The sequence below is a fragment of the Callospermophilus lateralis genome, unplaced genomic scaffold, assembly GCF_048772815.1.
Source record: "Callospermophilus lateralis isolate mCalLat2 unplaced genomic scaffold, mCalLat2.hap1 Scaffold_65, whole genome shotgun sequence".
NCBI classification, from domain to species: domain Eukaryota; kingdom Metazoa; phylum Chordata; class Mammalia; order Rodentia; family Sciuridae; genus Callospermophilus; species Callospermophilus lateralis.
Window position 1 is genome coordinate 2,656,273 of NW_027514826.1, and position 20,881 is coordinate 2,677,153.

At 38.1% G+C, this 20,881-nt stretch overlaps 1 pseudogene; it reads right to left on the reverse strand.

Annotated features, from left to right (window-relative positions):
* Positions 1 to 2,344: 2,344 nt before the first annotated feature.
* LOC143640826 (nuclear receptor-binding factor 2-like) lies at positions 2,345 to 20,799 on the reverse strand (annotated as a pseudogene).
* Positions 20,800 to 20,881: the final 82 nt, after the last annotated feature.

A 20,881-nucleotide genomic window follows, 5' to 3' on the forward strand; every position in this document is an offset into this window, starting at 1 on the left:
TGTTTAGAACCTCATCATTGCTGAGGCTGGCTTTGACTTAAATATTCTCTTTTCTCAGCCTCCCAAGGTGCTGTGATTACAGGCATGTGCCACTGCGCCTGGCAAGAAACTGATTATTTTGCAAATAACATCCTCCTATTATGTTTCTTTTAAACAAGATTTCCAGGTTGTATGAATTACCATGGCACTATGATCTAGAAGTATTACTCCATACTATTGGGTTTTTCAAAGAAATGTTTTCTGAAAAGATGAAAATGAGAACTTGGGATCAGGCGTTAACACCCAGTTACTTATCTGGATTCAACAGGTAAGTCCAGGAGGACTTCCAAGCTTGATGCAAGCCAATAGATCAGGAGGCAGAGGCAGGAGGATCAAGTTCCCAGGCCAGGCTCAGCAACTTAGCCAAGACTCTATTTTTAAAAGGGGTGGGGATGTGGCTCAGTGGTTCAACAGCCAGGTTCAATCCCTGGTACCCCCAAAAAGGAACAGTACAGCGAGAGAGAACCACTAAGAAGACACAAGACCCACCTTACTCATACAGAACAAATTATTTGGGGGAAGTAAGCTATTTAAATCCCTTTATTTGCCTCATAATAAACAGAAAAGATATAAGAACACCTAACAATCCTAGCCAGGAAATGTCCAGAGACTACAATGTAATAAAGAAAATAAACATTATTTAAATCTACTTTGGAATGTATTCTGCTGCAAAGGAACCATCGCAGTCCTAGTCAAAACACACATAAACCAGATGCAGTGGCATGTGCCTGCAATCCCAACAACTCAGGAAGCTGAGAATTGCTTCAAGTCAGCCTGGGCAATTTGGCAAGACCCTGTAAAAGGGAAAAACAATTATGAGGCTAGGTTTACAAAATCTGGGATGTTATAACACTGAGATGAACAAATTAATTAGAATAACTTTTAAGATGGTTTCATCTGCAACACAATAAGACAGGAAAAATCTGACTTCTGCATGATCTCTTCACCCTTCCTACTTAGGCTACTTTCCTCATGGAACATGGGAGCCTAACCCTACCCACTGAACCCAATGAAGTCCTCACTCCCTCAGGAAGCAGTATGTGCCTCAGTCCCACAATTCCACACAGGAAGTACATGCTTTAACATACCTAGTGATCTGCAAAGAAATGTTTTGTTAGGATCCTCTTCTTCTCCAACCCCTTCTCCTAGAAAAAAAAACCACTCACTCACTGTGCTCCACTGGGTAAAGGTGCTACAAGAATGGCTGCAAGCTGCTTAGAGCAGCCCTGGGCACTTTCCAGGTGAGTTCCACCAAAGAAAGACTTGGAACATTTAGCTCTTGTGGATTTTCACTTGATTTTTTCCAAAATTTCCTCAGGAAATTCTACACTCCCCTTCAACACCTTTAAAGAGGAAAGGGATTGCAAAATAATAGGGGAAAATCTTTAACACACCAAAATAATAATTTGATAGCATCTGCTTAAATTCCTATTCCAAGTTTACAATAGCCAGATGCCATACAGTTCCTTGCTTTTCAACCACCAACCAGTCAACAAGGGTATAAAACAATTATTTTTTTGATTTCTTACAATCAAATACTGCCAACTAGCATTACTTCTACTTATGCATCATTAAAAACAAAGGATCATTCCTTAGTATTTTTAATGATGAATTATATAACAAAGTTAGAACTTAAAATGCACCCTGATTAATTATGTAAACTGGTAATTTTTTTAAAAAAAGCGTAACGAATAATTTGGTTCCTTTCTTCATAAAATGGAAATTTAAATATTTCTCCTGATAGTCTTGAGGTCAGCATTATGTTATTAGTGCAAAATGTGGGTATTAGTTTCATCTAGAAAAGTGTGTATCCTATACACCTTACTTAAACAAACAAAATGTGCATAACAAAATGCATACAGTCAATGCATGATAGAAAGCATGTTTCAAATATATGGCAGGCCCTCAGGCCACCATATTATTTAGGTTTTACATTATCATTTATGGCATTATAGATTAATTATACATAACACACTTTTATACATTTTAACCCTGAAGAGAAATAATTGGTGATTGAGAAAATTATTCTAGGTAGCCATTTGGTTTGCATCGGGAGAAAGTGAATCTCCAAGAGTTTACTGTCTGTAAGGTGGGAACCATTAGCTCTAGTGGGTAGATCAGCTACTCAATATATTTCATAGTGACTGATTCTCACATCCTGGCAATGCTGCTCCTGCCAATCAGCCAGATGGTAAATCACATCTGGAATTACTCTTGTATGTGGTTTTCCCTTTTTTATTGTTCCTTCTTTTCTGGATTAACTGTGTTGCTGTATTTCTTCTGATCTCTCCAAAAGCCTTCCATTTCAATTATTCATCAGTCCTTTCAGAAAATCCTTAGACAGATCCATAAGTGGAAGTTGTGGAGATGGAAAATCCAAGGGAGGAAGATTGGGTATTGGAATATCCTTGGCTTTCCCAATATTTGCTGCAAATTTGTGCCAGGTTGAAGAAGGTGTAGCAGTGTCCGAATGTAGTGGCAAGCTCTATAACGCTGACTTTTCTATAGAATCAGCATCCACATCCAGCTCCTTATCTACTGGACCTTGTACAAGTCTTGCTTTTTCAGCTTTTAGTGCTTTATTTTCTTTCCTTAATCTTTCATTCTCAGCCACAAGGAACTCCACATGCCTTTTCAAATCTGCAATTTTGGTTGCCTGCTTCTCAATAATTGTTTTATCATCCTTCGGGGCTTTGCTTCCAATACATGGTTGTGTTGGCTCACTCTTTTGCTGAAGTAAAAATAATAGTGTTTCTGAATTCCTGTCAAAGATTCCATGAATCTCAGAAAGGTGTTTTTCTGTACAAGGGCTGTAGTTCTGAGAAAGAAGGGGACGCTGACCCTCTGCATCCTCAGCAGAGGGTGTGTGAGATGCCTGAAGTTGGGTAGCTACATCCTTGTCTGTGTTCTGAGCTTTTGATCGTTCTTCACACTTTGCCCTTTTCCACTTCTCCTGGATGAGGAGGGACTGTTTTATGTGGCTATCCCTTTTTAATTCCAGTGATAAATGAGCCTATTTCACAAAAGGAAAATTACAATTTGCAGAGTTAAATATTGGAAGTCTTTTTACTGTTAATATATGCTATTCCAAGAGCCTTTCTGACTTAACACTTAAAATTTTTATACTGTTTGTGATTTAATAAAGATTCAATAACAATATCAAAATAATATAAATTAGAGAATGGTGTATTTTTTTTTACTTAAGTGAAAGCACCATTCATTAAATTGAAGTCCTAATCTCAATAATTCAGACTTTTTCTGACTGTGCCTTACACTTCCTCCATCTGCAATGCCATGCCATTTGTAATCATCTTAGAATTGGAGAAATTCTTTCTCTTTAGAACTCAGTTCTATAGTAACCAAAATGAAAAGTCTTCCTGTTAAGAGAGATTTAGAAAGCTCAATGCAGGCAGATACCAATAGCAGGTTCTATAGTATCAAAAACACAAAGTTAAAATATCCTATGATTCAGTGTTAAGAAGTAAGTGGGTTTTCAATGCCACTGATATCCCTCTCAGAAATTATCTCCTTATTTCAATTAGATATATATGTACTAAGTACTTCCTAGGTACCTGAAATTTTACAATCAAGAAATCAGAAGCCAGGTTGGGTGGCACATGTTTATAACCCCTGCTACTTAGGAGGCTAAGGCAGGAGAATCACAAATTCAAGGCTAGCCTGGGGAACTTACCAAGACCCTGTCTCAAAATTTAAAATAGGGCTGGTGATGTAGCTCAATGGTAGAGCACCTGTCTAGCATGTATAAGGCCCTGAATTCAACTCAGACCCCTGTTAAAAAAAAGATATTTAGATAAAGGTATTTTTTAAACCTCAACAAGCCTTCCCCTAGCATAAGAAATAAAGTCACTGGTGAAACAAATTTTGAAGTTAAGAACTTTTTAACATAAGGCAGGGCGCATAGTGGTACAAGAAGCCTGTAACTCCAACCATTTGGGAGGCTTAGAAAGATCAAAAGTTCAAAGCAAACTTGGGAAAATTAACCAGACCCTGGTCACAAAAAAAAAAAAAAATAAACAAAAAGGGCTGGAAAGATGTGGTCCACAGGTAGAGCAACCCCTAGGTTCAATCACCAGTAGAGGGAGGAAAGAAGTCAAAAATAAAGAAAGAATTGTCTAAGAATTCAAGAACAGACAAATGGGAGACTTCATATTTAAAAAATCTTCAACAAGCAGATTTATCCAATTGAATCCAGTCATGGTGGTGCACACCTGCAATCCCAGGAGCTCAGGAACCTGAGGCAGGAGGACCACAGTTTCAAAGCGAGCCACAGCAACTTAGGGAGGCCTCAACAACTTAGCAAGACCCGGTCTCTAAATAAAAAAAATTTAAAAAGCTTGGGATATGGCTTAGTGGTTAAGCTCCCCTGGGTTCAATACCAGGCACTAAAATAAACAGCCCAACGATGTTCAAATATGAGCTACTAACAGGATGCAAGTTTCAGCATGTCTAAAAGAGCAGGAATGAAGCTGGGGGAGAAGGTTGTTTCTGTATGCCATTATATCAACAGTTCACTTAGTTTTCACATTTTACACATTTATAATATAGCACTTAAAGACCTACATTTGATCCCCCACCATCAAACAAAAACAGAAACCCTGCAAATTTTACAATTAAAGAACTTAAAAAGGGGTAAAATGCTTTTTTTACACACAATTCAAGTCTCCATTAAAAAATCTTTTTAAAATTTTTCTGTAAACCTTAAGAACATGTCTTACCTGCTCAGACTTGGTCAGCTTCATAGCATCAGAAAGATATGCTGGCCAAAGAAAGAGGAACATTAATATATGAGTATCATCCTATAATTACTGGGTAAAAGAAGTTTTAATACTTCTCATACAGAAAAAAATGATCTTACAAGCAGTAATGCTATGATTAGGTTTTGGAGGGATTTTTTTTTTTTTGCTTCAATACTGGTGAATGATCCCAGTGACTAAATAAGGGTTAAAGCTCTTCCACTGAGCTACATCCATAGCCCTTTATACTTTGAGATAGAGTCTTGCTAAATTTCTGTGATTGGCCTGGAACTTGTGATCCCCCTGCCTCAGCTTCCCCAGTCTTTGGGATTACAGGCATTCGATAACTTAACTGGCAGGTTCTATGCTTTAAAATCCCTATGGAAGGGCTGGAGATGTGGCTGAGTGGTAGAATACTTGCCAAGCATGTGGAGACCTACATTTGATCCCCACCATCAAACAAAAACAGAAACCCTACAGATTTTACAATTAAAGAACTGAAGATGATTTCATTTGAAAAATAATGTTAAGGAAGGATTAAAAAGTAATAAGAACCAGGCAGGTATAGTAGTATATACCTGTAATCCCAGCAACTCAGAAGGCTGAGGCAGGAGGATTGGAAGTCTGAGCCAAGCCTAGACAACTTAGACTTTGTCCCAAAAAATATAAAAATAGCTGGAGATATTGCTCAGTGGTAAAGCATGCCTGGCTGGGTTCAATTCCCAGTACTTAAAAAAAATTAACAAGAACCTGTTAGGTACTTAGTCCAAAATAACTCCCATTTTGAAAATTAGCACCTGGCAATGAAGCATGACCTTCCTTTTAGGCCCACCCCCAAAGACTCCCTAACTACCAAAACTATAGCAATGGTACCAAATAACAATCACAGTGTTTTTTAACTACTCCCTTGTACCTGACTATATATTTAAAAGACATTTTTCTCCAGCAGGCTGCAGCACCTTACAGAAGGGCAGTCTAGTAGATAGTCTCTGTCAATAAACCTTTGCTTAAACTAAGATGTATGTTCCATGGATATTTGCCCCATCTACCCTAAAAAACCTTTCAGACCAGGTGCAATGACAAGCACCTATAATACCAGCAGCTCTGGAAGCTGATGCAGGAGGATCTGAAGTCCACAGCCAACTTTATCAACTTAGCAAGGCACTGTCTCTAAAAATAAAAAAAGGGCTAGGGATGTTGCTCAGTGGTTAAGTACCCCGAGTTCAATCCCAGGTACCAAAAACAATAATAACCACAACCCTCTAATCTCAGGATCAAACTCTGGGTGACTTACTTTGAAGTAAATTCTTACTTTTCCTCTTTTGGAAGATTGCTAAGAGTCTGCTATGGTTTGAATCTTAAATGCCCCAGGAAGCAAGCGCAAGTGTTGAAGGTTTGTTCCCCAGCTCCTGGCATCATGGGAAGGTATTGGAATCTGTAAGGGGTCGGGCTTAGTTAAAGGAAATTGGGTGACTCAGGGTTTAACATGAAAGGCATATGTGTCCCCATCCCCTTTCCCTCTCTGCTTTCCATAACCATGAAGTGAGCAGCTTTGCTCTACCACATATTTAACCATGATGTTCTACCTTGCCACAGGACCCAAAACAACAGGGCTAATAAAACATGAACTGAAACCATGAACACATGAAACCTTTCCTCCTTTCAAGTTGAATCTCAGTTATGAAAATCTACAACAGAAAATTGGTAACAAAAAGCAGCAAATTCTTTGCTATCACTATACCTGATAGTGGCTGAGAAATCTTTTAAATTGAGATGGAGGAGGTGTCATGGCTTAGAGATGTTGACTACAGAAAGCTTGTAATGTTGTAAACAGCTTAAAGTGCAATTCTGGTGGGAACTCAGAAGACCAGAATGCTGATAAGAATGTGTAAACTAAAGGCCAAGCTCATGAGGTTTCAAACAGAAATAAGGACCCTATTGAGAACTGGACTAGAGGCCATTCATGTTACATTCTGAAAAAGAACTAGTATTCATTTTATGTATATCAAGATTCTGTAAGGCTGAATTTGAAAGCGATGGACTAATTAACTTGGTGGAGGAAATTTCAAGGCAGTGGTCTGTGTTTAGCTTTCAATTAATATACCATTGAGAATGGGAACAAAAAAGAGAAAAGAAAGATTTGAAAAACTTTAGTTTAGACAGAAAAGTAGAACTTTTAAAGTTGTGGCCAAGTAAGGTACCAGTGCTAAAGAGATCAATGCCATTAAAAAGAAGCTAAGGACTTTGCACCTCAGGAATCAGCAAGGCCCATCATAGACTCAAAGACTTTTATTTGATAAGAGAGCCCAGGGGAGCCCTACACCCACAGAACCAGGGAATTGTTTTCCTTGTGTTCATCTTTCAAAGGAATCAGACTCTGCCATAGCTGTTGTTGAAGCAGGTCTTTTACTGCTCCAGCTGGTAGCAGATTTGTCATCCATACAATGGTGCTTTTGCTAAAATGAAGAATACAGGAGTTATTACATGGGATCCTGGGGGAATCCCATCAAAACTTCAACCAGCATATGGCAGTCAAAGCCCCTGCCAAGTAGCCCCTGAGAAGGCAATGTGTGAAGCTGTGAGAGTGAAGCTAAAGATGCAATGGAGACCCCAGTAAGTCAGAGATGCCAGGAATGTAGAATGGTTGCCAAGGGAAGTAACAGGCAGAGAGTAGAGCCAGCCAAAGTGAGTGGCCACATGCACTACAGTTGGCAAATCCAGAAACAGGACTGCCTAAACCCTTTGGAGTTCACATCATTTCACTGTGTCCCAAAAGCAGCACACGAAGCTACAGAACTCAGTATTTGCCCTGCTGGGTTTCCATCTTGATTTGGTCAAATCCCTTTCTTCTTTCTGCAGTCCTATTCCTCACATTTGGAATGGGAATGTTTATTCTATGCCACTGAATGTTACAAGTATATAACTTGTAAATATTCCAATGGCTCAAAACCAAGTTTGCCTTGAGTCTCAGAGTAGACTTCGGATTTGGACATTTGAGTAATAAAGGAACTGTTAAGACTTTGGAGACTCTTTAAGATAGAATAAATGCATTTTGTTTCACAAGATGGACATAAGTTTCTGGGGCCAGCAGCAGAATGTTATGGTTTAGAACTTGAATGCCCCCTTGAAGGCTCATGTGTTGACAGTTTGATCCCCAACTGATAGCATTATGGGGAGGGAGGTAACAAACTCTGTGGAAGGGGATGTGTAACAGAAGGAAGTTAGGCCATGGAAGGCATGACCATGAAGGGGATACTGGCCCCATCTTCTTCCTCTCCCTCTGCTTCTCAAGGCCATGAGATGAGCAGTTTTCTTCACTACACACTCCCTACCATTAATTTTGATACAGGGCCTTGTTAGTTTACCTAGGGCCTTCCTCAGTTGCTGAGGCTAGATTTGAATTTGCAATCCTCAACTCAGCCACCCAAGACACGTGACACAAAAAAATGATGGGTCTGAATGACCATGGACTGAAACCTCTGAAATTGTTAAAAAAATTCACTTTTTCTCCTTCTACATTGATTTTCTCAGGAATTTTGACAATGTCAAAAACAACACAAAGAACTAATCATAAGTTCTATAAATATTCAAACTCATGGTACATTTTGAGGTTTATAATATCAATCTGTTTTCCATTTTGTGCTGCTATGGATTTCTTCATTTACTTATTTTTACTTACATTCTGTATTTCATTTTGTTTCTCTGTGAGACATTTTAAATATGTTTTTGAACAAGATGGGATATAAATAACATTAATAGTGGATCTATTTCTTATATTTTGTTGCCTGATCTTTATTTGTATTTTAATGATTTTCTGATTTCATGCTTAGAAGTGTCTGCTAGGTTCTACCATTCCTAAGAAGCAAATTAATTAGACGTTCTTGTCCAAAGAAAACTAGGTGATTATAGTTTTGATCCAGCCTTACATGCCAGATTTACATTTTTCTTCACTTTGTTCCTGTATTAATTTTGCATAGCTTGTGTATTTTTCTTCATTATCATTTAAATTTATTGAGATGTTCTATCTGCTCTGCAACTGTTCAGATACATTGTGGATGAATTTTCTTAGTTATTACCACCTACCTGCATAAATTTTTTCTCCTTGTCCGAACTACACTTTGCTTTACCCACTCCTTTTTTTTTTTTTGGTACCAGGTTTCAAACCAAAGGGCACTTAACTACTGAATCACATCCCCAGCTCTTATTTTTTATTTTATTTAGAGAAAAGACCTTGCTAAGTTGCTTAGGGCCTCACTTTTGCTGAGGCTGACTTTGAACTCACAATCCTCCTATCTCAGCCTTATGAGCTGCTGGAATTACAGCAGTATGCCTCAGCATAAGCTGTTTTATCTACTTTCTTATCAAATAGAATAGCTTTTGCAAAACTCAAGAAATGCCTCCCTTTGTAGAGCCTTAAAACAGTATAATGCAGTAGTGCATACCTATAATTCCACCAGCTAGGGAGGCTGAGGCAGAAGAATCAGGAGATCAGAGTTAGCCTCAGCAATTTAGTATAAGGCCCTAAGAAACTCTGTGAAACCCTGTTTCAATTTAAACAATGGCTAAGGATGTAACCAAGTGATGAAGTGCCCCTAGGTTAAGTCCTAAGTAATAAAAAAATAAAAAATAAATAAATAAATCTCACAACTGGGAGTTGGGGCAGGGGTCACATGGGGTATAAGATATTGAAATCTGGGGCACTTAACCATTGAGCCACATCCCCAGCATTTTAATTTTTAATTTTGATACAGGGCCTTGCTAATTTACCTAGGGCCTTCCTCAGTTGCTGAGGCCGGATTAGAATTTGCAATCCTCGAGTAAGCCACCCAAGTCACTGGGATTACAAGCATGTGCCACATGCCTGTTTTTTTTTTTTTTTTAGAGAGAGTAAGAAAGAGAGAGAGAGAGAGAATTTTTTTAATATTTATTTTTTAGTATTTGACAGACACAACATCTTTGTTTGTATGTGGTGCTGAGGATCGAACCCGGGACGCAAGCACGCCAGGTGAGCGCACTACCACTCGAGCCACATTCCAGCCCACACATGCCTGTTTTTTATTTGGAATTTTTAAAGGTTATTTTAGAAGGATAAAAAAAAAACTTTCAATCTGATTGCATCATAATAGAATAATAGATTTCCTCCACAAATTCAAAACAGGAACAAATGCTCACCAAGGGAAATTTGGTAAAAGAATAGGCATCTCAGGAAAAAAGAAAACTAACAATTCAGATTAAATTGCTTCCTCCAAATAGGAAACAAAGCAAATATTTAAAGTAGATATTAAGAAATGATGGGGACAGGAACTAAGAAAATCTGAAGAACCTACTACAAGAACAAGTAGTGCACGCCTATAATCCCAGAGACTGGGGAGGCTGAGGCAGGAGGCTCACAAGTTCAAAGCCAGCCCCAGCAACTTAGTGAGGCCCTAAGCAACTCAGGGAGACTCTGGCTAAAACTATGAAAAGGGATGGGATGTGGCTCAGTAGTTCATAGGCAACTTCAATCCCAGGTATCAAAATAAACAAAAAAAACCTATTGTGAATAAGTCAATTTAGAATACAATGAGCTCATTCCAACACATCAATGTTGCAACTCTAATACATGGCTATTTTTTAAATATATATATATTTTAATTTTAGTTGGACACAATACCTTTATTTTACTTGTTTATTTTAATGTGGTGCCAAGGATCGAACCCAGTACATCACACATGCCAGAGGAGTGTGCTACCCCTAGGCCATAAAACCAAGTCTAAACTCCAAATCAGCCCAATTGGATTTACTAATCACATTAAGTTCTATCTCCATGATTTAAAGCTAATGATTTAACAAGCTATCATCTTTTCTAACCTAAGAATGTCACAGAATTTAGGCCAGGTCAGGGTGATATTTGAAGCCCTAAAGCAGTTTCAATTATTCAAATATCAGATTAAGATGAATGCAAGTCTTTTCACTTTATTTATTCAGTTAGCTGGAATCTTTGGTTTTGTTGTTGTTGTTTTGGTACTGGGAAGTAAACCCAGAAGCATCTCAACCACTGAGCTACATCCCCAGTGCTTTCTTAATTTTTATTTTGAGACAGGGTTGAAGTTGCTTAGGGCCTTACCATGTTGCTGAGGCTGGCCCTCAATCTACCAAATTGCTGGGATTATGGATGTGTGCTTATGGAACTCATAAGTAACATGACTTAAATAGTTAAACAATATGTTGCTTTTGTAATGACTAAAATTTAATAATTCAATGGATAACAAAATATAGTTTAGGAAATATTTAACAATACTGAATTCACAAGAGTTAATATTGTATAAAACCCCCATAAAACTCACCATAAAATATACAGCTTTATGTGGTACCTGCCATGTGCCCATCTTGCAGCACAAATGTCAAGTATTTGAAATTCAGACTCCTTTAAACAATATTTACTATGAATTGGCAGACTTCTTGGAATTGGCTCATAAGTCTTTAGGAATACAGCTGTGTATAAGAACTATATACCAAGGTGCCATTTATGCCATCTTCATGTTTCAGACAGAAGACTGGTTTAGGAGAAGCTGGGAAATGCATCATATTTGAAAAATACTCTTAAGCTAATTTTCTGGGTGATCAGCAGAATGATCTAACATGCATATGCAGGACAACAAACACTACTGTTGTGATTTCCATTCTAAATAAAGTGGTCAGAGATACTGGGAAAAACAAATTGCTCTCATTTTTACAATCAATATTTCTTAAAAAGACAACTTACCCACAGCCTTCTTGTGACAAGAAATAGCCTCTTCATATTTCCCTGCAGCTAATAAACGGTCTGCTCGTCTGCTCTGCTGATAAGCCTAGAAGACAAACATCTATAAATTACTATTAAGTACAAAACATGACTTTAGAAAACAACAATAGAGTTTGAGTTGGAATACCTACTTACTGTAAGGCTTTGGGTTCTATCACTAGCAACTGCCCCCAAAACAAACCAACCTTTTAACAAGATAAATGATATTATTTGTTGTCACACCTCAAGTCATCATTACAGCTGTATCTATATCAGGATCTGAAAAGAGTAGATCGAACCTAAAACTACTGCATCTAAATAAACCCTCTCCCAGTTAACATGAGGCACTTCAATGACCCACATTCTTCAACTCCAGAAGTTAACTAGAAAGAGTCACAATTATAGTATGTTACTCAAAATGTTTTTTTTTTTTAATTTTTCAAACTTCTTTCAAAATAAGAGTTATTTCATAGACAATTCCATTAGTCTTAGGGTAGGGAGAGTGAGCATGGAATGAATAGACAAACTCTAGATAGGGCAGAGGGGTTGGAGGGGAAGGGAGGGGACATGGGGTTACAAATGATGGTGGAATGTGATGGTCATTATTATCCAAAGTACATGTATGAAGACACAAACTGATGTGAATATACTTTGTATACAGCCAGAGATATGAAAAATTGTGCTCTATATATGTAACAAAAACTATAATGCGTTCTGTTGTCATATACAAATAAAAAATAATAATTATAAAAAGCTATTATCAGAGAACCACTTATCATATGGTAAAATTTAACTTTTATTATTATCAGTTCATTCTTCCATTTCAACATAAAGCTGCTATTTGTCTCAGAAATGAGAAATCTGTACTGGGCATGGTGGTATTTGGCTATAATCCTAGCTCCTCAGGAGGCTGAGGCAGGAGAATAACAAGCTCAAGGTCAGCCTCAGAAACTTAATGAGATGCTATTTCAAAAAAAATAAAATAAAAAGAACTGGGGATGTAGTTCAGTGCTAAAGCACCACTGGGTTCAATTCCTGGTACCATTTTAAAAATTAAAGAAAAAAATGTTTGCACTTGAGGCATTATGATACCAATATGTAGTATTAAAATGATTTTTTTAAAATCAGATACAACTCACCAAAAGAACAAAGGGTAACTACAAAATTCTATAAGCAAATGACTTAAGGATCCCTACATTTAAAGGTAAACAGATTAAATAAGCAATACTGGCCTTCTTTTTATCTATATATTTTCATGGTACTAGGGATCAAACCTAGGAGCACTTTACCTCTGAGCCACATCCCCCAGTCCTTTTAAAGTTCTATGTTAGGGCCTTGCTAATTTGTTTTAGGGCCTCAGTAAGTTGTAATCCTCTGGTCTATGCCTCCTAAATTACTGAGATTATAGGCATGTGCCATCATGTCTGGCTATTGTATGAATTTTAACCACAGAGTCAGACTAAGCAAAAAATGTTCAAAACACATAAATGTTTTCAGGTACCTAGAAATGACAAACTCTGGGGAAAGAGAATATACATAATGAAAAAAAGTAGTAGATACAAGAAGTTATGAATAACATTATTTTTCTAATGAATATATTCTGATATTATTGTTAAGGCTTTTCCTTGAATTTCCACAGACCATCATAACAAGGAGTGGCACAGTGTAGACCTACCCCTACCAAGAATCAGGGACTCTGGTATCAAATTATTGCTCTCCCACTGAAAAAGTTAATTTATTCCAACCCTCAGGGCCCATTTGCTGACCTATAAAATGATGAATTTGGACTAGACCCATGGTCCTGAAGTTTTAAATGGAATTCAAATCATGAGAACTAGGTGAAGATGTAAATTCTGGGTCATTAGGTTTGGAATAAGGCTTAAGATTTTACAGAGGTATATAGCTAGTTTTATAGCTGCTGGATCACAGACACATTTTAAGAGGCAAAAACAAGATGGTATTTGAAATTACTGCACTCTAGTACTGTCTCTATAATCTTTGTGCCTTTGGGGACTCCAATCACTTTCCACCTTGTGCTATGGGTATTTGTTTGCCTCCATAATTAAACTTCAAGCTCTGATGACAAAATAAATGGTTACTTGAATTTCTGAACAAGAACAAAAAGTTCCCAATAGGTGAAGTCAGGACTTCTTAGCTCTCCCATCTTCCCTAAAACTTCCCCATGGAAAAATCTAATCTCCAACTCTGCCCATTCAGGATTTTCCTCTCAATATAGACTCAGATATAACACTTTCTAATAAACACACTCATCAATTTAGGTTATTTCAAACCACAGCAAATTCCTTTTTTTAAAGTATAGTTACTATTAAATTCTTATTAAACATCTACCAAGTGCCGACAGGGTAGAGCTGAGGTTCCAGCTTGAACACTTGTATAAACACATGAACTTGGCTTTAACTATCTGTTTCAATTTTCTTATCTATAAAATGAGTGTTATTGTGAAAATTAAACTAATTAGCACACCCTAAGTGGTTTTTTATACTAAGTACCATGATAGACAATAAAATTGGAATGTTTTTTTTTTTTATCACCAAGAGGTTGACAATGAACAGTGGGACACACCTGTAATCCCAGTGACTTGGCAGGCTGAGGCAGGAGGGGCACAAGTTTAGTATCAGCCTCCAAAATTTAGAGAGGCCCTAAGCAATTTAAGAGAATCCTGTTTCAAAACTGGGGCCGGGGGGGGGGGGGCGTTAAAAAATAAGCCAGACATGGTGGCACATGCCTATAATCCCAGAGGTTAGGGAGGCTGAAAAAGGAGGATCACAAATTCAGAGCCAGCCTCAGCAATGGTAAGGCACTCAGTATATCAGTGAGACCCTGTCTCTAAATAAATTACAAAACAGGGCTGGGGATGTGGCTCAGAGGCTGAGTTCCCCGGAGTTAATCCCCAGTAATCAAAATTAAAAAATAAAAATAAAAAATAAAAACCTCTGGGTAATGTGGTGCACATGTGTAATCTCAACAATGCAGGAGGCTGAGGCAGGAGGATCTGAGTTCAAAGTCAGCCTCAGCAATTTAGCGAGGCCCAAAGAAACTCAGGGAAATCCTCTTTCTAAATAAAATATTTTAAAAAGACCAAGGAGATGCGGCTCCATGGAAAACACCACTGGGTTTAATCCCATGTACCCCCTCCTCAAAAAGTGATAACAGACTACACTAAAGTACATATTTTAATAATTAAAGATACTTCAGGAAACCTATTTTGGTAGTAATTTTCTTATTTTTAAAAAAATCATTAAAGATTTCCCATTTTAAAACTGATCTCCTTAAATACTGTTCTTAATAGAATCAAGTCATTAACAGTAGCTATGGTGTGATGATGAAAACCTGTAATCCCAGTTGAGGCAGAACTGTAATCCAAGTCTCAGCAATGTAGAAAGGCCCAATCTCAAAAAAAAAAAAAGAAAAGAAAAGAAAAGAAAAAGAAAAAGAAAAGTAGTTCATGTATAAATTTCTGTTATTTCAAAGTAAAAATTATGAAAATTTTATAATCCATGAGTCCTATCTTACAATAATCATAATGCCTTGTCCATTAGACACATAAAGAATCCCTTCCAGATTTTTGTTGGGTATTTTTGTTTGTTTTATGTGGTGCTAGAGATTGAACTCCAGGCCTTGTGCACGAGAGGCAAGCACTCTACAAACTGAGCTACATCCCCAGCCCCCAAATTTCAATCTTAGAATCAGATACTAAGTTAATAATGTCTCAAGAGGTTGTAAATAATGTGACATTCAGAAACTTGGAAACACAGGTAGAAACAGTTCTGTAAAGAGAAGTGAAACAGTCAGCCTAAAGAGTCAGAGACTCCTGTCTGAATCTGAGGCTCCCTATGTTCTTAGACACATGTATACTATACCCCTGCTTTTCCTGCTCCTTTGTTTAGAGTCCAATAAATCATCTCTTTTTGCTTAAGCTGATTTCAAATGGGTTTTCCTCATTTGCAACCAACAAAACCTAGCAAATATAACCTGTTACTAAGTGGCTGATGTCACTAACAAATATTTTCTTTCTACCTCTACCGGCTTTGTTTTCGGAACTGAGGATTGGACCCAGGAGCACTTTACCACTGAGCTACAGCCTCAACTCTTTTCACTATTTTTTTAAATTTTGAGACAGGGTCTCAAAATTTCCTGAGGCTGGTCTAGAACCTAGAATTTTACTACCTTAGCATCCCAAGTTACTGGGATTTACAAGAATGTGCACCTGGCTATAGGCCACTTTTAAAATACACATTCCACACTGCACTCTTACCCAAAGGAAAAAAGTATTATCTTCTATAACCTTCTATTTATTAGTGCATTTAGGGGAGAGCTGTAAAGACAAATGAAAAGAAACAAAATGCCAAAAAGTACACAGAGGAAAATATACCATACTCCTGACTTTATAGTAGGGTTGTCTGTTGGGAGTCATCCACTTCCCCCTTCCTTTCTTAATCAATAGAGTAAACTACAAACAACTAGCAAGTAGTGTCTACAACCAGTAAGCATTGAAAAGACTACTAAAATTACATTTAAGATACTCAAGTCAGGAGTGGTTGTTTCAATCTCACAAACACTATCCACTCTAAATTTCCATGTTTTCATCTGTAAAATGTGAAATACCTCATATAGTTATTAGGAAGACAAGATAAATAATATACATAATGCTAATCCCATCACTTAGTAATTGCTGGAAATATTTTAGTGCTCCACTGCCTTTTCCTAGAATATTTCCATTAAGCCCAGCCTCATTTGTGATAGAAGGTTACTTTTCCCTAAAATTTTCAGGGCAACAACAAATGGATTCAAATAGCCCTCTTTACCTTAAAAATTTCACTGCATATAATATAAGAAAGTCACAAAGACTCCAGGAAAATACAAGGCAATTCCTCCTTGGACCATCATATAATTATTTTTCTTGGATTAGAATCTCAAAAGCAAGTGGATTCATTTACCTCAAATAAAGAGAGAACTGACTACTCTGGAGGGAAGCTCAGTTACTCAAGAAACATTCCAAACACTTAAGAGACAAACATGTAGGAAACACTTTGACCTGCCTTTGCAGCACAGGTGAGTAAATCATGACCAATGGTCATATGTAAATTAAAACCTTACATCATCTCCCAAACTGGAAGCAAACAAACCAAGAAATAGAAATAATCTCACATAATTTTTTTTTCCAGTACTGGGAAACTAAAACACATTCTACTAGTCCTTTCTCCCAATTTTGTAAAATTTTAAGACAAGGTCTCCCTAAATTATCAAGCCTAGCCCAAGAAACCTCAACCTCTCAAATTGCTTGGATTACAGGAATGTGCTTTGCACCATTTATCTCACATTAAGTTTTAACATATGTTACCAGCTCACAATACTAAAATTAAATGTACGAAAAGAAATGCCTAAATAGACACTAAGAAGTTTTATATTACAATCTTTCCATATTGACAAAAAGGAGAGGAAACCCTTTGGGGAAAAATAATAATAATAACCAGATGCAACAAACATATTCAAAGTTGAAAGACTATTTTTTCTTCAATGGAAGTGAAATTTATTTTTCTTTTTAACAACTTTTGGGGGAAAGATGCATTATTTGTACAAATTTCCTTTATTTCCCTTTTATTGGAAATACTGGAGATTGAATCAGGAGAACTCTGTCACTGAAACATTGAGACACAGTATCTCTAAATTGCAAAGGATGGTGTCAAATGTGTGATCCTCCTGCCTTAGCCTACCAAGCTACTGGATTACAGTTATGCACCACCACTCCCAGCTTGTTCTAGTTAAACATTGGAATGACTATTTCAAATTCTTCCATATCTTAGAAAATTTAATTATGAGAAATATGCCTTAGGGCCCTTACTGTAAAACTAACATAAATGAATCAATACTACAGCAGAGGCAATACATGCTGACATAGGATCTACAGTTCAATATAGATAAGGGCCAAGGTGAAATGAAAATGAGAAAATTAATAGAGAAGCACTGCTAAAAAAGCATCCAAAGCATGAGTTTGATCAATATTTTACTCAGTACCCAAGAATATATTAGGTCAATACCTAAGTAATTACTTAATTTCTCTCAATGTAGGTTTATCTGTAAAACTTTGAAAAAGTTCTTACTAAACCCCAAGAATCCCTGAGGACACATGATTATAAATCCATGTAATAATAATCCTGTACTAAGTCCTTATACAATGAACTTGGACAATACTAGAATGTGCTTAGCAAAATTTTGATAGAGGCCTCTCAATTTTACTTAGTAACACAATTATTTGTTTTGTTTGGTACCAGAGACTGAACACAGGGGCACTTAACCACTGAGCCACATCCTTTTTATTTTTGGGAGGTACTGGGGATGGAAGGCAGGGACACTCAACCACTGAGCCACATCCCCAGCCCTATTTTGTATTCCATTTAGAGACAGGTCTCAATGAGTTGTTTAGCTTTTAACTGGCTTTTAACTCCCAATCCTCCTGCCTCAACCTCCCAAACCCAGCAGCAGGAATTACAGGCATGCATCACCATGCCCCGCTATTATTATTATTATTATTATTATTTTTATTTTATTTTGAGACAAGGTCTTGCTAGATTGCTTAGGGCCTTACTAAATTGCAGAGGCTGGCTTTGAATTGCCGATGTTCCCGCCTCCAACTCCAGAGCTGATGGAATTATAGTTATGAGCCACAGAACCTGGCTCACTTTTAAAACCCTTCAAGTAAATATTAACCTCTCTTCCACTATTATCTTCCAATAAGTAGCTAGCTAATAAATCATATCTTTCAAATCTCAAATGATTTAAGAATTCAAGATGCCAAACATGCTACTTGCCACATAGTTTATGGATTATGAAATTGAACTAATCTTTTAAATATAATTATTTCAAAAGATAACACAAGCCTGGCATGCTGAAGCATGCCTGTAATACCAGTGGCTGGGGAGGCTGAGGCAGGAGATCTTGAGTTCAAAGCTAGCCTCAGCAACTTAGCAAGGACCTAAGCAACTTATATTGACCCTGTCTCTAAATGAAATTACAAAAAAGGGCTGGGGATGTGGCTCAGTGGTTACATGCCTGCTGGGAGCCATCAGTCAAGTAGGTATGACAATTTTTTTGCCAGCGTACCCCCATGTTTCTTTAGTGGAAGGACTCATGGAAATAGGACATTTTGCAGCAACATTGCATGTAAGGTGACCTTGCTCAAGGACCTGGGCAGATCCGTGTTTAGGGTGTTCCCGGTTTAGGATAATCCGGGTTTAGGGCGTTCCCCGTTTAGAATAGGGCGTATCCTGCTGCCTGAGTTCCCCTTGAGTTCTCACGGGATTCAGAATATATTTGGGAGACAGAAGCCCAGTGGTGGTGGATTTGGGCAGAGAACATGGATTTCCCCGTAGAGGCCGGTGACAGTTCAGGAATAAAGAATTGCTGTTTGAATCTACAAAGCTGTGAGTGGCTCATGATTTGTGCCCAGCCAGACTGCGGCACACGCCCCCACTAATTTTTCCTAAACTGCTGACTCTGTGCTTTATTTTTACCACAATCACCAGTTTCAGTCTTCTCCTAAGCCATGACACACCTGTAGAGCAGCTGACTGGGGCTATGCGGCAGGCTGTATCCAAATAAAGTGAAGCTAACTGGAACTGAACCAGTGGTCATTTTGCAAGGACACTTGAACTTTGAAGCACTTTGTAAATGGCTGATTATTTCTAATACCCCTATTAAGATTCAGTATTGAGTCACCCAAGTTTCATTGCAAACTATGTCACCTTAAAACAAGAAAGGTACAAGACAGTTTTCTGGCTTAAAAAAACTCCCTAATGTAGTCCAAAGTTTCTAAGGGTAAAAACAAAGGGGGGAGGGGATGGGAGAGGGGCCAAAGTAATAAAACTGCAAGAGTTTCTCAGAATAGCTAACCTGCCAAAGTTAAGTTGGAATAATAACTTCAGATGATACCAGTGACTTTGAACCACAGCCACCGGTTAGAATCTTAGGCTTTAAAGCTCACCAAATTCAAAACTGTATAAGTGAGACTTTAAGTTATGGGCTTATGGTCTCATTATAATAATGGCTAACTCATACTCTACTATGTATCAGATACAGTACTAAGTGGTTTGCACTTATTTCCTCCTTTAACCCTAACAAAAAACCTGAAACAGTGAGATCAAGTAATTTGCCCCAGGTTAGGCATCAATTAAGTGACAAAGTCAGAATTTACCCAAGCAGTCTGGCTTCAGAAACTATTTTCCTAAACCACCAGGCTCCATTGCTTCTCTATATAGTGTGAACCAGTTCAAGGCTCTTCCAACACAGTAGGGTTGAGAAGTCCAATGTGAGAAATTATTCCTCCATAGTCCTTTTTCCCAATTCCACCAGCACAAATAAACTGCAAGCCCATGACTAAAAAGTTCTTCCTGTCTGCAACCTTAGGTGTTCTAAGTTTTATAGATAGATAGATCTATATCTATATCTATATCTATACCTATACCTATACCTATACCTATATATCTCCTAGATTAGAAAACTCACAGATGCAGCGGCCAATCTGGAAAGAACCGTTTCTTATTGCTTAAAAGACTTTAGACAACCAGTACTTTTTCTGAGAAAAACAAATAGCTTTTATACTTTATGACGCCTAAAGTGATGAAACTGAGCTAAAAACAGAATGGTCGTGTTTTCTTCCCCCAGCTATCCCTAATTTATTCGGGGAGAAGAGAGACTATTTATGAACGCGAACCAATACAGTAAGTAGGTGAAAAGAAAACTGGAGTTAGGGGTTTTACTCCACCTCTCCAAAGTTAAGGAGCTTAGACTCGGGCCCCCTGTGTTGAAACTTACAATCAGCATTATACACAATTTCTGTCCTAGCCAAATTCCGTGCCTCCCAGGCTTCAGAGAGGCTGCTACCTGGCGTTTGGAGGCATCTCCCCCACTGCAGGAGAGGAGAGGGCATCCCCAGGAGGCGGCAGCCCCTCGCCAGGGGCCCTGCAACAGGGGGTGCCCAAAGTCAGTGGGAGCTTCCCCACCATCTCAGAGGAGGGCAAACTCTGAGGCGGCTTTCCTGGAGCCTCTTTAAACTGAGGGCCTGCGGGTGGCCCTCAGCTTCTGTGACTGTCACTGCTAAGACTGCCCCCTGGCATCAAGGGTCTACCTGAACTCTGGGGACTGTACCCGACGACTGAGGCAAAGGCACCCACCGTGGACACAACCCTGTGAGCCACTTACCAAGTTGAGAGGTGCTTCCATTACTTCCAACGCGTGAGCAGCGTTGCCAGTACACGTAGAGTGAAGTAGAAAAAGAGCACGAGGAAGCCTTGGAGACAGCCACCCC